The sequence below is a fragment of the Gopherus flavomarginatus genome, chromosome 14, assembly GCF_025201925.1.
Source record: "Gopherus flavomarginatus isolate rGopFla2 chromosome 14, rGopFla2.mat.asm, whole genome shotgun sequence".
NCBI lineage: Eukaryota > Metazoa > Chordata > Testudines > Testudinidae > Gopherus > Gopherus flavomarginatus.
This window is the reverse complement of record NC_066630.1, coordinates 33589309-33599471: the sequence shown is the minus strand read 5'-3', so window position 1 is coordinate 33599471 and position 10163 is coordinate 33589309. Positions and strand designations below refer to the sequence as shown.

Genomic DNA, 10163 nt, shown 5'->3' with positions numbered 1-10163 from the left:
ACATATTGTAAAAGCAGTGTAGGGATTGTGCCAGAACACTACCTGGGTCCTCTCCTGCTGGGACATGCAACATTAAGTAGGTGTCTTTACCTTTGGTAGCTGTATTCAAACTCTATGTTCAAGTGAGTAATCTTTAGCAGAGTCCAGATACAGATTCAAAGGCACAGCAGACAAGAGAGTGAACCAGGGGCCTCCCTGGGCTCTTAAACATCCACACAAAATAGATCATTTAGAGCAGTGTTTCTCAATCTTTTTGATACCAGGGACCAGCTTGCTGCTTTCCTAAATTGTGTCAAGGAGATCTCAGGGACCAGTGCCAGTCCATGGATCAGTCATTGAGAAACACTGATCAAAAGCCTTATGTTCGGTTCAGGTCAGACTGCAAGACACACCACAACATTCTCCAAAGAACCACAGCAGAAGAAAAGCAATCATCATATTCGAAGGTAGCAACCCAGCTTCAAACCTAGTGTAGGACAGATAAGCGACTACTGTTCTGAACAGTTCTGTGTTTTTTATAATCCATTCACAGTATGTAGATATTACAGCAATAGGAGCTTTGGAAATGCAGATAACTGTGCTACAGTGGAAGTCAAAGATTAAAAACAACTGAAAATTCCAGCAAGGACTAAATTATGCTCTCAATTCCATTCAAATCAGCAGGATGATGTGGATGTGATTACATGAATGTAACCAAAGGCAGAATTTTTCACAAATTTAATGATTGTTTTTGTTGGACATCTGAGATCCCTGAAATTTCCAGGCTCACATTCTTATTCTCAGGCTGTTGGAAACAGAGGCCTGGTCTACACTACACGTTTATACCGAATTTAGCAGCATTAAACCGATTTAACCCTGCACCCGTCCACACAACGAAGTCCTTTATATTGATATAAAGGGCTCTTAAAACCAATTTCTGTACTCCTTCCCGACGAGAGGAATAGCGCTGAAATCGGTATTGCCATGTCGGATTAGGGTTAGTGTGGCCGCAATTCGACGGTATTGGCCTCTGGGAGCTATCCCACAGTGCACCATTGTGACCGCTCTGGATAGCAATCTGGACTCGGATGCACTGGTCAGGTAAACAGGAAAAGCCCCGCGAACTTTTGAATTTCATTTCCTGTTTGCCCAGCGTGGAGAGCTGATCAGCACAGGTGACCACGCAGAGCGCATCAGCACAGGTAACTGTGCATCTGAGAATTGAAAAAGAGCTCCAGCATGGACCGCACTGGAGGTACTGGATCTGATTGCTATATGGCGAGAGGATTCCATGCTAACAGAACTCCATTCCAAAAGATGAAATAAAAAACATTTGAAAAAATTTCCAAAGCCATGATGGAGAGAGGCCACACCAGGGACTCAGTACAGTGCCGTGTGAAAGTTAAAGAGCTCAGACAAGCCTACCAGAAAACCAAAGAAGCAAACGGAAGGTCTGGGGCTGGGCCGCAAACATGCCGCTTCTATGCTGCATGCAATTCTAGGGGGGTCCGCCACCACTACCCCACCCCTGTCTGTGGATTCCGAGGTGGGGGTAATCTTATCCTTGCCTGAGGATTCTGCGGACAGGAAAGATGAGGAGAAGGAAGAGGAGGACGAGCTTGCAGACAGCACACAGCACTCCGTTCTCCCCAACAGCTAGGAGCTTTTTCTCAGCCTGGCAGAAGTGCTCTCCCAGCCCTCCCAAGCCACTATCCCAGACAATGAAGCCATGGAAGGGACCTCTGGTGAGTGTACCTTTGTAAATATAAAACATGGTTTAAAAGCAAGCGTTTTCTAATGATTAATTTGCCCTGAGGACGTGGGATGCATTCACGGCCAGTAAAGTTCCTGGAAAAGTCTGTTAACATGTCTGGGGATGGAGCAGAAATCCTCCAGGGACATCTCCTTGAAGCTCTCCTGGAAGTACTCCAAAAGCCTTTGCAGAAGGTTTCTGGGCAGGGCAGCCTCATTCCGTCCTCCATGGTAGGACACTTGACCACGCCATGCATGAAGCAAGTAATCTGGTATCATTGCATGACAAAGCCTAGCTGTGTATGGTCCCAGTGTTTGCTGGCATTCAAGCAACATCCGTTCTTTATCTTGCTGTGTTATCCTCAGGAGAGTGATATCGTTCATGGTAACCTGGTTGAAATACGGGAATTTAATTAAGGGGACAGAGATGGTTGGGCTGTTTGCCTGTGGCTTAAAAAAAATCCTTCCCTGCATTTAGCCAAGCAGGGGGAGGAGGGAGGGGTGATTGGCGCTGAGCTTTTTTGCATTTGGCTAGCTGGGATCTTCCCTGCTACCAGCCAAGTCGTGTGGGGGAGGGTGGCTAGCAGCGATCTTCCATGATACCAGCCACGTGGTGGGGGGAGGGGTAAAGCGATCATCCCAGAGAATTGGATGGGGGTGGTTCTGGTGCTGCACATTAACAGGAAAGAAGCAGGACTCAACAGGCTTTGCTTGCTATTTGGGAAAGGAGGGCGCTGAATATACGAAGGCCGCAGAAGCCGAAAGACAGTGGCTTACCATGGCCGCATGCAAGTCGAATTCTGATGCCCGGACCTGCGTCTGTGATCTCTAACACCAAAGCTGCAGGCGCTCAATATTAAGATGCAAAATGCGACCTTGTAGTGAGATCGCATGTGCAATGTAAGGTGAATAGTGTTGTTCACCGTGAAATAGTATAACCATTGTTCTGTAAAATGTATCTTTTTAAATACTTCTCTCCCTTTTTTCCCTCCCTCCTGCAGCTGCAAATTTTTCAAGTCTCCCTCCTCCATCCCGAAGGCTATCTCAGATAAGGTGATGGAAAAAAAAGACGCAAGACGGAATGTTCTCAGAAATCATGGAAGTGACTCACAATGAAAGAGCTCATCTGAATGAGTGGAAGGACGTGGTATCAAAGTACAGAAAAGATGCCAGTGACTGTGAGGACAGGAGGGACCAACGTGAGGACAGGAGGGACGAACGTGAGGAGAGGAAGATGCTCGAGATGAGAGGTGTCGGCAGGAAGATCATCGGTGGTGGGATGAAACTCTGGGGCTGCTGCGTGATCAAACTGACATGCTCCGGCGTCTGGTGGAGCTTCAGGAACAGCAGCAGGATCACAGAGTGCCACTGCAGCCCCTGTATAACCACTCTCCTCCCTCACCATGTTCCTTAGCCTCCTCACCCACCAGACGACTAAGAACGCATGGGGGGAGGCTCCATGCACCACTCATTCCACCCCAGTGGACAGCCCAACCAACAGGCTGTCATTATTTTGACATTTTTTTAGTGGCCTTTTCCCTCCCTCTTATCTTCCTCCCAAATCCCACCCGGGCTACCTTGTCAGTCCTCTCCCTCTTTTTATAATTAATTAATAAAGAATACATGATTTTTAAATGACAGTGACTTTATTCCCTTTGCAAGCAGGCGGTAATCGAAGGGGAAGGGTGGGTGGCTTATAGAGAATGAATCAATCAAGGAGGGGGGGTTCATCAAGGAGAAAGAAACACAACAATCACACTATACCCTGGCCCGTGATGAAACTGGTTTTCAAAGCTTCTCTGATGCGCACCGCTTCCTGGTGTGCTCTTCTAATCGCCCTGGTGTCTGGCTGCGCGTAATCAGCAGCCAGGTGATTTGCCTCAGCCTCCCACCCCACCATAAAGGTCTTCCCCTTACTCTCACAGAGATTGTGGAGCACACAGCAAGCAGCAATAACAATGGGGACATTGGTTTGGCTGAGGTCTGAGTGAGTCAGTAATGTGCTCCAGCGTGCCTTTAAACTGCCAAATGCACATTCTACCACCGTTCTGCACTTGCTCAGCCTGTAGCTGAACAGCTCCTGACCACTGTCCAGGCTGCCTGTGTATGGCTTCATGAGTCATGGCACCAAGGGGTAGGCTGGGTCCCCCAGGATAACTACAAGCATTTCAACATCCCCAACTGTTGTTTTCTGGTTTGCAAGTAATTCCCTTGCTGCAGCTGTTTAAACAGAGTAGTGTTCCTGAAGACACGAGCGTCATGAACCTTCTCGGCCGTCCCACGTGGATGTTGGTGAAATGTCCCTTTTGATCCACCAGTGCTTGCAGCACCATGAAAAAGTACCCCTTGCGGTTTATGCACTGGGTGTCCTGGTGCTCTGGTGCCAAGATAGGGATATGGGTTCCATCTATTGCCCCACCACAGTTAGGGAATCCCATTGCAGTAAAGCCATCCACTATGACCTGCAGATTTCCCAGAGTCACAACCTTTCATAGCAGCAGCTTAATGATTGCTTTGGCTACTTGCATCACAGCAGCCCCCACAGTAGATTTGCCCACTCCAAATTGATTCCCGACTGACCGGTAGCTGTCTGGAGTTGCAAGCTTCCAGAGGGCTATCACCACTTGCTTCTCAACTGTGAGGGTTGCTCTCATCTTGGTATTTCGGCGTTTCAGGGCAGGGGAAAGCAAGTAACAAAGTTCCATGAAAGTGCCCTTACGCATGCAAAAGTTTCGCAGCCATTGGGAATCGTCCCATACCTGCAACACTATGCGGTCCCACCAGTCTGTGTTTGTTTCCCGGGCCCAAAATCGGCGTTCAATGGCTAAAATCTGCCCCATTACCAGTATGATCTCCAAAGCACAGGGGCCCGCGGTTTGAGAGAATTCTGTGTCCATGTCCTCATGACTCTTGTCGCCGCGCTGCCGTAGCCGCCTCCTCCTCGCTTGGTTTTGCAGGTCCTGGTTCAGCATAGACTGCATGAGAATGCGCAAAGTGTTTACAACATCCATGATTGCTGTCTTGAGCTGAGCAGAATCCATGCTTGCTGTGCTATGGGGTTTGCACAGTTCACCTAGGAAAAAAGGGGCGAAACGGTTGTCTGCTGCTTTCACGGAGGGAGGGGTGAGGCTGTACCCAGAACCACCCACAACAATGTTTTTTTCCCCATCAGGCACAGGGATCTCAATCCAGAATTAAAATGGGCGGGGGAGATTGCAGGAACTATGGGATAGCTATGGGATAGCTACCCACAGTGCAACACTCCGGAAATCGACACTAGCCTCGGACCATGGACACACACCGCCGAATTAATGTGCTTAGTGTGGCTGCGTGCACTCGACTTTATACAATCTGTTTTAAAAAACCGGTTTCTGTAAAATCGGTATAATCCCATAGTGTAGACATACCCTAAGTGAAGTACAGCTAATAGCAGCACAGTGCTGATCCATGCAGGGTGTCAATGTCACATTATTATTATTTACACAATAACAACTGATGAGCAGGCCATTTTCTGGAGTTTAACAACTGATAGAGAGGGACTGATGGCCTGAGGCTGCTTTTGCTATTAAGAGATGGGATCTGTGGAATTTTATTCATGAGTAGCACTCATTCAATTGACAGGTAGAGAGCATTTTTAGAATTAATACTCTGGCTATTGGGCAGTCAGGCTGCCTATATCACTGTTATAAAATTGAGTGGCTTTTCAAGAAATCTAGAAGTTGCACTTTAAAGAAATCAATATCTAAGGGCTTGTCTATACACAGTTTTTGTACTGGTGTCCATTTAGAAATAGAGATACTGCTATAGCAATACAAACACCTGTGCCTCGACCAGCCCAAAGGCACATGTCAAAAACAGACAAAACGCTAAAAGGAGGACTGTCCAGCTAGTTGTGAAATCCAAACTACACTAAACACACCTAACACAAAGGCAAATTCAGTAGCCATCAGGTTTAATGGGATTAATTCCCTATTGATATAAAGGGATTAATTCCCTACTGGTATAAAGAATGGGGCAGTGAGGAAGTAAGGTATCAACTGGGTGATAGCAAATGAGTTTGAGAGGTAAAACAGATGTTCCCCATTTTAATGATAGATAATCTCTCTCAAACCTATCAGTAGAACCTTTCAAAATAGAAACAAAACATTGTTTGACCCTATACGCAGCACTGTCTCAAAATGCCTTAGACACTGAAAATCTGGAATTTTCACTAAAGATGTCAGTAAATTTATGATGACCAGGCTGATTACATATAATGATGAGACGGAATATGGAAGTGGTACCTGTTTCATGGTGCTGATCTAGGCAACAAATCAGAAAGTCAAGTTATTAGGAGTTATGTTCACCACTATCTATACACAAAGAAAAGGCAAGAGTTCAGTCCAAAAGCACAGCTAAATATGTAGAGCCTGTTTCCTGTCCAGCTGCAAATGATTGCTCTCTGTCCAGGTCTGTTTGTGATTTACTTGGCAATGGACACTCAGAGTCATAGACTTTAAGGTCAGAAGGGACTATTATGATCATCTAGTCTGTCCTCCTGCACAATGCAGGCCACAGAATCTCACCCACCCACTCCTGTATTAAGGCTCAGTTTGTTTTCTTCTGGACTATCAAGGACATGTTCCAGCAACTTTTATACACACAGTTAGCCCTGCTGACTTAAACAGGATAATATTTTACTGCAGACTGCTTGCTTTAATTTGGTTACATGGTTCAGGCCCAATGTCACTTAACAGTTGCAAATGTCATCACCATTAGTTAGTGCCTGCAAGGTGCTTTGAAAATGTACAAGTCTAAGAGTGATTATAAAGAGATCTATGAGTATGTGTAACCAGGACATCATATGAGTTCATATATTTACTGTAAATATTTAGAATAAAAAATATTCTTAAATAGCAATGAACATACAACCCATTTGCTAATGGAAAACTGGCTACCTCCTGTTTAATCTCAGATAGCTTCTTCATCTGTTGCTGTGACATATTTCCGTGGAATGAATAATTGATATATCTTTAGACTAGTACTGGGCCTGGGCCTGAAGTGGGCTGGATGGAAAATGTGCCATAATATTTTAGTTATGAAACTTGCCTGAGGTCTGTTCTAGGTGTCAACCTGCATTCTGATATCATTCTTAGTCAATATTTATATTAGATCTCTGTAGAGCTGAATATGGGGGACAGTGGCAGGCTTTTTCTAATATGATCATTTGGGTGTCCCTCTAAGATACTAAAATCATGAGGCTACCTAAAGTTTTTCTAAACAGACTCCCAATTCTATATGTGTATCCTACCTTTCATGTTTTAGATATAGTGAGATGCAATCTGAGTAATAATACTCCGCCACCTTTTGTTTCTGAGTAGTATCTTGATCAGTGCAGAATTCAGCAGTTCCATTTCACAGGTGTCTATGTAAGCCTTCCTTTCATTTCACTATCCACCCATGAAGTAGTAGATGAATTTCAGTGACCAGCTAACATTATCCAAATTCCCTTAATTACATCATGAAATCAAGCAAAATAGACACAGAAAAACACCTGAAACTGAACCTGCCAAGACTCTTACCATAATTTTACTGAACCTATTAACATGGAAAGGGGAAAAAAATGAATGGAGTAGTTTACTATAATATTAAAGCAGGTGTTCTTATTTTTTATTTAAACAGCATATAAAGTACACGCACAGATTACTATATAAGACGGTCAAAGAAGTTACTAGTCTATTAGTGGTGAAAATTAAGCTGTGCAAATATTCATCCAGGTACATGGAGTATTTTTATTAGAAAATACTTTCTACTGTTCAATAGTTGTACAGATTGCAAACTCTCCATTTACTATTCCCAAAACCACAGACTCAAAGTGTAAAACAGATCCAGGTTCTCTCAAAAAACTTGCAATAGCATTTTAAACCAGCTAACATACTGTACATGGGCAGCAGGAGAGGTACATGTGGCCTCTTGTATCAGGTGTATTGAGCATCTGCTGTACAAGTTCCTTCACCATGTTAAGCGAAGACCAAATTCAAAGGTGGCTATAATACCCTAGTATTGGGTTTGCTATAAACCACATCTGACTACTGAATGGGGAGATGGAAAGAGAGAGAATCCCCCTGAATCCTTTGGCATTCCCAGGACTGTCAATCTATCATCGCCCATGTATATGAATGTCTCAAGTCTGATTCCCACAGCATTATTCTATATGTAAACACAGAAACAGAGAAATGTAGGACTGGAAGGGACCTTGAGAACTCATCAAGTCCAGTTTCCTGCTCTCTGGCAGGAACAAATAAACCCAGACAATCCCAGACAGGTTTGTTCAACCTGTTCTTAAAAACCTCCAATGATGGGGATTCCACAATCTCCCTTGGAAGCCTATTCCAGAGTTTATCTACCCTTATAGTTAGAAAGTTTTTCCTGAATCTCCCTTGCTGCAGATTAAGCCCATTACTTTTGGTCCTACCTCCTTCAGTGGACATGGAAAGCAATTGATCACTGTCCTCTTTATAACAGCCCTTAACATATTTGAAAATTGTTAACAGATCCCCCTCTCAATCTTCTTTCCTCAGGATTAAACATGTCCAGTTTTTTTAACATTTCCTCATAGGTCAGGTTTTCTAAACCTTTTATCATTTGTGTTGCTCTTCTCTGAACTCTCCCCAGTTTTTCCCACATCTTTCATAAAGCGCGGCACTCAGAACTGGACATGGTACTCCAGCTGAGGCATCATCAGTGCAAATAGAGTGAGACAGTTACCTTCTGTGTCTTACATATGACATTCCTGTTAATACACCTCAGAATACTAATCTTTTTCGCAGTTGCATCACATTTTTGACTTACATAGTTTGTGATCAACTTTCAGCAATACTGCCACCTATCCAGTTATTCTCCAGCTATTTTGTAGCTGTACATTTGATTTTTCCTCCTTAAGTGAAGTGCTTTGCACTTGTATTTACTGATTTTCACCTTGTTGAACTCAGACCAATTGTCCAATTTGTCAAGGTTGTTTTAAAATTGTTTGCAACTCTTCCCAGTTTGGTGTCATCTGCAGATTTTATACACACACTCTCCACTCCCTTATCCAAGACATTAATGAAAATATTGATTAGTCCTGGATGCAGGACTAACCCCTGCAAGACCCCATAAAATATACCCTACCAGTTTGACAGCGAATCATTGATAACTACTCTTTGAGTATGATCTTTCAACAAGTTGTCCATCCACCTCATAGTAATTTAATCTAAATCACATTTCCCTAATTTGATTATGAAAATAACATGTGGGACTGTGTCAAAAGCCTTACTAAAATCAAGATACATCACTTCTTCTGCTTTCTCCTGTCCACTAGGCCAGTAAACCTGTTAAAGAAGTAAATTAGGTTGTTTTGGCATTATTTGTTCCTGACAAATCCATACTGGCTATTTCTTATAATCTTATTAACCTCCAGGTGCTTACAAATTGTTTAATAATTTGTTCCATTATCTTTCCAGTTAGGCTAACTGGTCTATAATTCCCTGGGTCTATTTTGTTCCCTTAAAGACAGATACTATGTTTGCCCTTCTCCAGTCTTCTGGGACCACACCTGTCCTCTGCTTCTCCTCCAGATAATTGCTAACGGTTCAAAGGTTGCTTCAGCTAGTTCCTTAAGTACCTTAGGATGAATATCATCAGGCCCTGCTGATTTGAATACATCTAACTCATCTTAGGAGGGAGGGATAGCTCAGTGGTTTGAGCATTGGCCTGCTAAACCCAGGATTGTGAGCTCAGTCCTTGAGGGGGCCATTTAGGGATCTGTGGCAAAAATCAGTCTGGGGATTGGTCCTGCTTTCAGCAGCGAGTTGGACTAGATAATCTCCTGAGGTCCGTTCCAACTCTGATATTCTATTCTATGAAATATTCTTTAACCTGAACCCTATTTTAGGTTCTGTTCTTTCCCCCTTGTTGTTAATATTAATTGTACTGAGTATTTACCTTTTTAGTGAAGACTGAAGCAAAATAGGCATTAAACCCATCCATTTTCTTGATGTCACCAGTTATTACCTCTCCTTCGCTGCTAAGACACCTTCCTTCATCTTTCTCTTGATCCTAATATATTTAAGAACCTCTTCTTATTGCCTTTTACATCCCTTGCTAGGTGTAACTCATTTGTGCCTGAGCCTTTCTGATTTTGTTACTACATGCTTGTGCTATTCCTTTGTACTCCTTAGTAATTTGTCCACATTTCCACTTTTTGTAGGATTCATTCTTGATTTTCAGGTCATTAAAGAGCTCTTGATTGAGCCATAGTGGCATCTTCCTATTCTTCATATCTTTCCTAAAAATACAGATATGTAATTGGATGTTTCTGCCATTATGCGGGGTATCCTTTGTATTGCATATGAAGTTTAACACAGCCATTTGAATACTATCCTTGTATTTTTTAGGGAAATCTACTTGTTTTG

General features: G+C 43.3%; 1 long non-coding RNA gene across 1 annotated transcript in view; it reads left to right on the top strand.

Annotated features, from left to right (window-relative positions):
- Positions 1-1666: 1666 nt before the first annotated feature.
- The window catches only part of LOC127034180 (uncharacterized), a 240628-nt gene continuing 232131 nt past the window's right edge, over positions 1667-10163 (top strand). Inside the window, exons 1-2 of the long non-coding RNA XR_007769322.1 lie at positions 1667-1724; positions 2733-2784. This is a non-coding gene — a long non-coding RNA (uncharacterized LOC127034180). The remainder of the gene's footprint in view (positions 1725-2732; positions 2785-10163) is intronic.